The following is a 7,656-nucleotide window of genomic DNA, read 5'->3' as shown; positions in this document are numbered from 1 at the left end:
CGTCCCAACAAAGACATAGCTCCTCAACAGAGTTCACATCTTCAACACTACCGGTTCTCCAACAATTCGCTCTTCTCCAACATTGGTTTATCAAAATCTTTTAGCCCTAGTCAGGGCGCGTCAAGCTACTATTCATCCCCAAGCAAAAAACATAAATCCTCAGCTGAGCATCTTCAAGACAAGATCATCATAAAGACAAATAGATTTATTTTCTCAATCAAGACAACATAAATCATATTCACATATCATATGTCATTAACATATTCATACATTGCATACCTTACCTCATAATGAACTCATCCATAACATACAAAGTTTCTCATTTATTTTGAGGGACTCATTACATAATACATGCATCATGACATTGCATAAAGACTAACTATACCTATTGCAGGATACAGATACATGCAAATCAACGAAATCTCCAACCCTCCAAGATCTAATTCAGCTACTACGAATGGTAATGACACGGTCAACGCTCGAAGATCTAATTCATTTACCACGAACGGTAATGACACAGTCATTTTCAAAGATCTACACTACTACAAATATGACATTTGCCTAAAAGATTTTACATCAGGTATTAAAATATATGATGGGAATAATATTTGTAAATAATATTACATCAGATATTTATTTCCAATGATATAAAAAATATATGAAAAAATAGGCGGTGGCAGAATTGTAAATAAGAAGAATTTTTTATAAGGGATTTTACATCAGTTATAAATATTAATCGATAGGAGAAATAAATAAAATTAAAAAAAAATAGGCGGTGGCAGAATTGTAATTAAAACCAAATTCGTTTATAATGGCTTTTACATCGGTTTTATATATTAACCGATGGGAAAGTGGACCTTTATATCGATCCAATATTCAACCGATGGGAAAAGCTAATGGTCTTTGGGCCTTTACATCGGTCCAACATTCAACCGATGGAAAAAGTTAAATGAAATTCTTCCAAAAACCCTATCTCTACTTTAGTACTGCAGCAAATCTTTTATTTCTTCTTCTTCTTCTTCTTCGAGTGCAGCGCCGAACCATGCCATCAAAGACTCTCTTTCGTTCTTTCTTTCGATTTCGATCTCTCAAACTAGCTCCAATCTCTTTCTTTCGTTTTCTCTCTAAATCTCTCGATCTAGCTCGAAGAACTACTCTCTGAATTCAAGATCTACATTCTCCAGCCAACCATGGAAGGTACTCTCTCGCTCTTTCCCTAACTTCATTTCGTTATCTTTTTTGACCTAATTTAACTAACCGCGTTCGTCTTTTGCAGATAAACTAATTGATATGCTTACTGAAAAGTTGAATCGCTTTGTTATTGGCTGCAATTTGAATTCCTCAACAGGTTTCCGATTCTCTTTCATTTATTTTCATAATTTACCTTCATTTCTAGTTCTTCTATTACCCTAATTAAAGAAATTTGTGTATGTGTTAATCATTGAATGTTGTTTTGTTTATTTTTTTTAATTAATTTTGTTTGTTTTAGATGTTTTATTCGTTGCGTTAAACTAGCAAATGATTTGGGAATAAGATTTGTTACTTTTGTTAATGTTTTGTGGCTTGTGGTTGTAATGTATGTTTCAGGATTTGAAGAGAAAATTCAAGAAGGTACGTAGTAACTATTTCTTAATTTCATTTCTCTCTCAAAATTCAATGATTCATGAAAAATCTTTACCTCATGTAAATGTTAATTTAGCTTCTGTAGTTCCAGATTGCATTGAAGTTGCTTAAAGATATTTATCCTTTAATATGAACATTGTTTAGTTCAATCTTTCTCTAGAATGCTAATAAATTTGTGTTTATAACCTTAACATATATAAAAATGATGAATTTCTTGTCTTGTGTGAGTGATACCTTTATTTTTATGACAATGCTTATTTGCCAAAAATTGTTGAAAATCTCATTTTGTTATCAAGTAAATCCTGTATATCCTCAGTTAGCCAAGTCGATGTTGAGCAAATGATAAGATTCGACTATGGGAGCATATGACAACCGTCTTCTGGTATTTGGTATGTGATATAAGTTGGATGATTCAATTGTAGCCTCTACTATACATGTTCCAGTTAGATGAGAATTAGTTCATGTTTTACAAAGGATAATTATTATTAATGTCGGCGATGTCTTCAGAGTTAATTATTTATATGTTTTTCTTCTAGTTTTTCCTTAGAAGCTCACTTATCCATAGATTAATTAACCATTTGGTTGATTTAGTTTCTAAGTAAAAATCTCAAGAATTATTGGCTGAAAAATCTAAATGTATGGTCTAAATAGGAAGTCAGGAAAATACCTTGTCCTCCATTGCAAAGCCTTTTCTCTACTATTTTATAGCAATTAAGCAAACTCAGACACAATCTAAATGTATGATTATCTTGTATCTATAGTTATTCCCTTGCTTTAGAAACTAGTTGGATTGGAGTCACCATTGTCTCTTAAAATAAAAAACAGAGTGTTTTTCATCCATGCAAAGGTTAACCCTTTTGCATTACCTTGAATCTGGCAAGAGAGGGAAATGTGGTTAACTCCTCATTACAGAACAAAATATATAATTGTTTGTAATTATTTTATGAAAAATATCATGCACTTTTGTTAACTTTTTGTTAACTGCTAATGATTCATACTAGAAAGTAGAAACTTTATAGTGTTCACATATGACTACACTCTTTCTTAAAGAACACTAGATATAATTTAGAATTTGGTTAGTCATTGTAGATGATTCTTAGATTGGCTCAAAACAGAGCAATCAAATAATGCTTATGGTGAGTTTGACAATAATCAATTTGGCTCTGTTGTCAAGACAGTGAGAGAACTAGCTGTAACTATACACATTAATGCTCATGAGACAATATTTTCATATTGTAAATGGTATATAAAGTAAAATGAAAAAAGTATCCCAATTTATTTAGCTATTGACTACTTCTCTTGTTTGATTAACTATTTTTATCCCTTTGATTTGAAACTATTGTGTTTTAAATTTGTAGTAGTAACTCTAACCTGCTTGAATTTTCAATCTCATAAAGTCATGATTTTTTTATTGCATTTTGATTATATATTTTAAAAAGTTTAGTTACTAGGTGATTTGTGTTTAATTAGTTCTACTGTAGATGATTTTTATGTTATTTTGTATTAGGTATTGATATGATAGATTAAAAAGCTATGCACCATTTTCTAATTCTGCAACCTCATAAGGAAGCCATGGTATATTTGATGTGTAGTTGTAGGGGTGATTTTTTTGGTATGATGATAAACTTTTTATGTTACATCATTCTATGAACTAAAATGTGTCTCATTTGTATTTTTAAAATATTGCTAATATATTTTTATTTTCTCTATTATTATTTTTGTTTAGTTTCATTTTATTTTATTGCTTAAAATATTAATTAGCTTTATAAAATATTAATTAGTTTTATTTTCTTAACAAAAAAAGTATATAGATAGATATGAAAAATTGATCCAAGAAATATCAACGAGTAACTATCCTATTGACTGAGTTACATGTGAGGAACTATCCTATTGACTGAGTTACATGTGTGGTGTGATGTTGTAGAAATAAAAAAAGGAAGAATATATACTCTTGGAATGGAATCTAAGCCCGACTTATCATAGCTTATGTTCCTTGTCAACCGAGTTGTTTAGAATACATGAATTTGAGGAAATGAGAATGAAAATGTCGATGAAGATTATGACAAGGTTGGTAATGATCATGATGAGATGGATGATAAAGAGAAGAACTTAGGATGACAAGTGACTTTGAAAATAATGTTACATTTTGTTATGTCAATTATTGTCAAAAGTTTAAACTATTTTATTGTATTTTTTTGATGAAACTGTCTATATTTCTGATTCGAGCTAGTTTCTTGACTTTTGTGTTGTCTGCTGATGTTAATTAGTGTTATTGTTTATTCTCAGCAAATGTAATTTTGGTGTTGTCTTCAGCAGCTACAACTCATCTATCTTTTCGTGGATGCATGTTGGTATTTCAAGTGCGCGAATGGACTTAAATGGTTGGATTTTTGTTGTTTTGTTATTTTGTAGTAGTCCACCGTGTGTAAACTTTCTTATAATTTTGTACACTTGTGTATCTTAGATTAATACTTTTGTAAATTTTGAAGAAAATATATATATATATATATATATATATATATATATATATATATATATATATATATATATCTTAGCTATTTGGTGCAATGAAGTTATATCTTTCACTGGTTAGAAAAATATGAAAATAGTGACATAAATGCGGTATGTGTTGTGCAAAATAGTGTTGCACCCCAAAATTTGCCCATCTAATTTTATCCTAACCGGCTTAGACTTTTGCATTCATTTACATCTTAGGTCATCAACAAAATCATGCATCATTAAACAACAATTGGCATTGGAATAAGAGATCTTAAATATTGAAGTTTCACGGTTTCTATACTTCAAGGCTAATTCATCTTCAAAGTGTTGCTATGGAATTGATAGTATATAAGCGTTGTTCTTTCAATCGTTTGTTTCTTGTCAAGGAAGTTAATACGATTTAAGGAGTTAAGATCCCGTTGAATTAGAGTTGGATTTGAAGTATTCATTCAAGTGGCCATACCAATACAGTACAAAACAACATCCATTATTTAAGAGTCCATGTTTTAAAACATCATTCAAATTCCTAAACCACTTCTTACCATTGTTCTAATCACCCATTATCATCTTTCATACATTCATACTTCAAGCCTCATGCATAATTCCCATACCAGATAAAAATTCATTACAAAAATACAAATACATATAATTTTCACCCATTCCATTCAAAATCATAACCAAAAATATTACACTAAGTCCACATTGTTCATTCACAAGGCATACTTAATTCCATCTTCACATTTCAATATTTTCCAAAACCATAATCCCATCGCACATTACAGCAGCCCAAGAATCAATCACATACAACGCTACAATCAAACAGAACTCATTACAACAAAAAAAAACTGAATCATCATCAGGTTTATCCTTCAAGCCCCATGCTGTCAACATTGCAAATGACTTGTCAAACCGGGCAGCTTCAATGTGTCCATCTGCTGCAGCAGAATACGTGAGCCAGACCTTTTGCTGTGAACAACTTCCAGCTTTGCCAATAACTCCTCCATGCTGCCCAGGCTGCTGCACTTGATCTTGGACTTATACTCCTAATCTCCGGCAGCCTTAACGTGACCCTGCAACAATTAAACAAGCTACATCCATTCAATATAAGAGAAAATAAATACCTAGCATCCACACTACAACATTCAGCCACAGTTCATTTACAAAAGGAAAAACAAAATAAACACTCTACATATTCAGTTTTTTTCTAACCTCATCAACCAAGCATTCAGCAACTTCCTAACCTTTACCATATCAGTTCAGTCTCATTCAAAGATAAAAAAAACCAACCGCAAGAACCAACTCAAGACTGACTAACCACAACTGACTCAGCAAACTCTCCCTAGCCTTCTAACCAACATGTTGCACACTTTAACCTTTCCAAGCACAACAGTTATATATAACTAACAAACCTATCAACCAATTCACAAGACCGACCCTGCACATATGACAAACTATAACCAGCTGCCCTGCATATACCATAAAACAGTCACACATTCAGTCACAAACTCATATACCTACATACATCAAGGCATCCATACATTAACCACATACCATGTAATCTATTATCCAATTTCTAACTCACTTCAATTATCCTCAAAACCCCACAAATCAGTCCCTGCACATAACCTTCAACCAACTCTAACTGATCCTAAGAATTCCAACAGAATCAAGGGCAGAAGAATTTGGGAATCAGAAAGAGAATTAGAAGAAAAGTTCACCTATATAACTCAGCTTCGTTCATCATTACCAGGTCTCTCCATAATCATCTTCACTTCCAATTCCCCATTTCTCTCCATCTTCCAAGCTTCGTCTTCTCTTCACAAACCATAACTTCAATCACCAATAATCGATTCCTCAGAAAAGTTCTTGAACCTTCAAAATATGCTCTTCAATCGGCAGCTTCACCATGATCTTCATCTCTAAGTCTTCATACTATAATCTAACAGATTCTAGAAACTAACAGGAAACCAGAAAAATCAGAAACCAAATGCAAGTCCCACATTCAAGAAACTGAAAAAATACCTTGCAAGCTATAATGCTGAGTCCCACATCTAAAGATTCCTAATGATCACCCAATGATTGCTCCTATAAATAGTCAGCTTCACCCACCTACAATGGACACCAAAAAAAAAGCACTATCAGTCTTCATCATTGTCTCGCTTGCAGACTTTGAAGGAAGAAGGGTAGAGCCTCAAAATCTTCACACATTCATCATTCCACAAACTTCTTCTTCCATCTCTCAGAACCTTCATCTTCCACATCCACAAGCGTCAACACAATCCTCTATTCAGATTCATCATCTTCAAAACCGCTATCAAATCGTTCCTCATCTTCATCACCAAACCCTCACAATTCATCAGCTTCATCCATCCACGCTTCCTCAGACTCAACCGAACCTCTCAATTCCCCACTTTCCAACCTTCACCACCATTCTTTACGCTTCAGTCTTCAGAACTCACAAAAACCTCTACAAAATTCTTCAACATCTTCAGTCATCCATCGTCACGTGGAACCTTTCTCTTCGTCACTCACCATCATCATCATCATAACATTCATTATTTTCAAGCTTCTTCACAAACCCACCACGTCTCCAACAGTGACCGGATCGTCTTCATAAACCAACCATCAACATCATCATCTTCGCGCTATTCAATGGCGGTACGAAGGTGAAATCAAAATTGAAGGCCGGAGAAGAAGAAAGCGAAGAAGCACCGGACGGGGAGACGAGAGAAGAAGCGGTAGCACCGTGATTTGGTATGTGGATCGGAGAAGAGAGTGAGGTGCACCGCGCCGTTTGAGGGAGGGGATTCAGAGGTTCTCTAAACTCACTCACGATAGAAGCTGAAAGGGTATGATTCCGAACCCTAATTCCCGTTTGTGGTTTTTTTATTTTTTTTTTATCTTATTTTTTAGTCTAATAGAATAATCAACGCGGACCGAAACTGATCATCTTGGGCCGTTACTAGTTTCACCCCCATCTGGCCCGTTTCTCTTTTTTTCTGAAAATAATAATAACAAAAATTGCTGGGCCTTTCTCCTTGGGCTTGCGCCCTGTTTGCTTTTGACACCATTAAAATCAGCTTTGCACCCCCCTAGTCCTCTATTCCAATTTTAGATTTAATTAGTTTTTTACTAATATCTTTTATGCAAATTTAAATCACTAATTTTTCTGCTATCATTCTTAGACTTTAATCCAATTTTTTGACACATAAAAAAAAAATCACTAAAAATATTAGTTTTTAGGCTATTTGTTTTTTAGTCTTTTTACTCGACTTGTAATCCAATTTCTCCCATAAAGATCAACATAAAAAAATAATAGTATTTTTAATTCACTTTTGTGCTATACTTTCTACTTGTTCTTTTTCATGCTTTGATGCTATTTTCGATACTCTATTGTGATTTTTATTTTCACATTCTCTTTCTCCTAACCTTAGGTAGAAGCCATGACAACATTAGGTAGAAATCCCTTTCATACTTAGGCTAGTTTCTAGGCTAGTTCTTTTTCCTTTTCAACCTTAAAACATCTAAAAATAC

At 33.2% G+C, this 7,656-nt stretch overlaps 2 long non-coding RNA genes across 2 annotated transcripts; one reads left to right on the top strand and one right to left on the bottom strand.

Moving 5' to 3' along the window:
- Positions 1 to 881: 881 nt before the first annotated feature.
- On the top strand, positions 882 to 3,903 carry LOC131626250 (uncharacterized). The gene is made up of 4 exons (XR_009291075.1): positions 882 to 1,197; positions 1,277 to 1,348; positions 1,588 to 1,611; positions 3,548 to 3,903. It is a non-coding gene; the product is annotated as an uncharacterized LOC131626250 (long non-coding RNA).
- An 880-nt stretch (positions 3,904 to 4,783) lies between these two features.
- LOC131626233 (uncharacterized) lies at positions 4,784 to 6,366 on the bottom strand. The gene is made up of 3 exons (XR_009291074.1): positions 6,145 to 6,366; positions 5,841 to 6,078; positions 4,784 to 5,192 (listed from the first exon to the last, which is right to left on the bottom strand). It is a non-coding gene; the product is annotated as an uncharacterized LOC131626233 (long non-coding RNA).
- Positions 6,367 to 7,656: the final 1,290 nt, after the last annotated feature.

This window comes from Vicia villosa, unplaced genomic scaffold (genome assembly GCF_029867415.1).
Source record: "Vicia villosa cultivar HV-30 ecotype Madison, WI unplaced genomic scaffold, Vvil1.0 ctg.000278F_1_1, whole genome shotgun sequence".
Lineage (NCBI taxonomy): Eukaryota > Viridiplantae > Streptophyta > Magnoliopsida > Fabales > Fabaceae > Vicia > Vicia villosa.
This window is presented reverse-complemented; position numbering and strand designations above follow the sequence as displayed.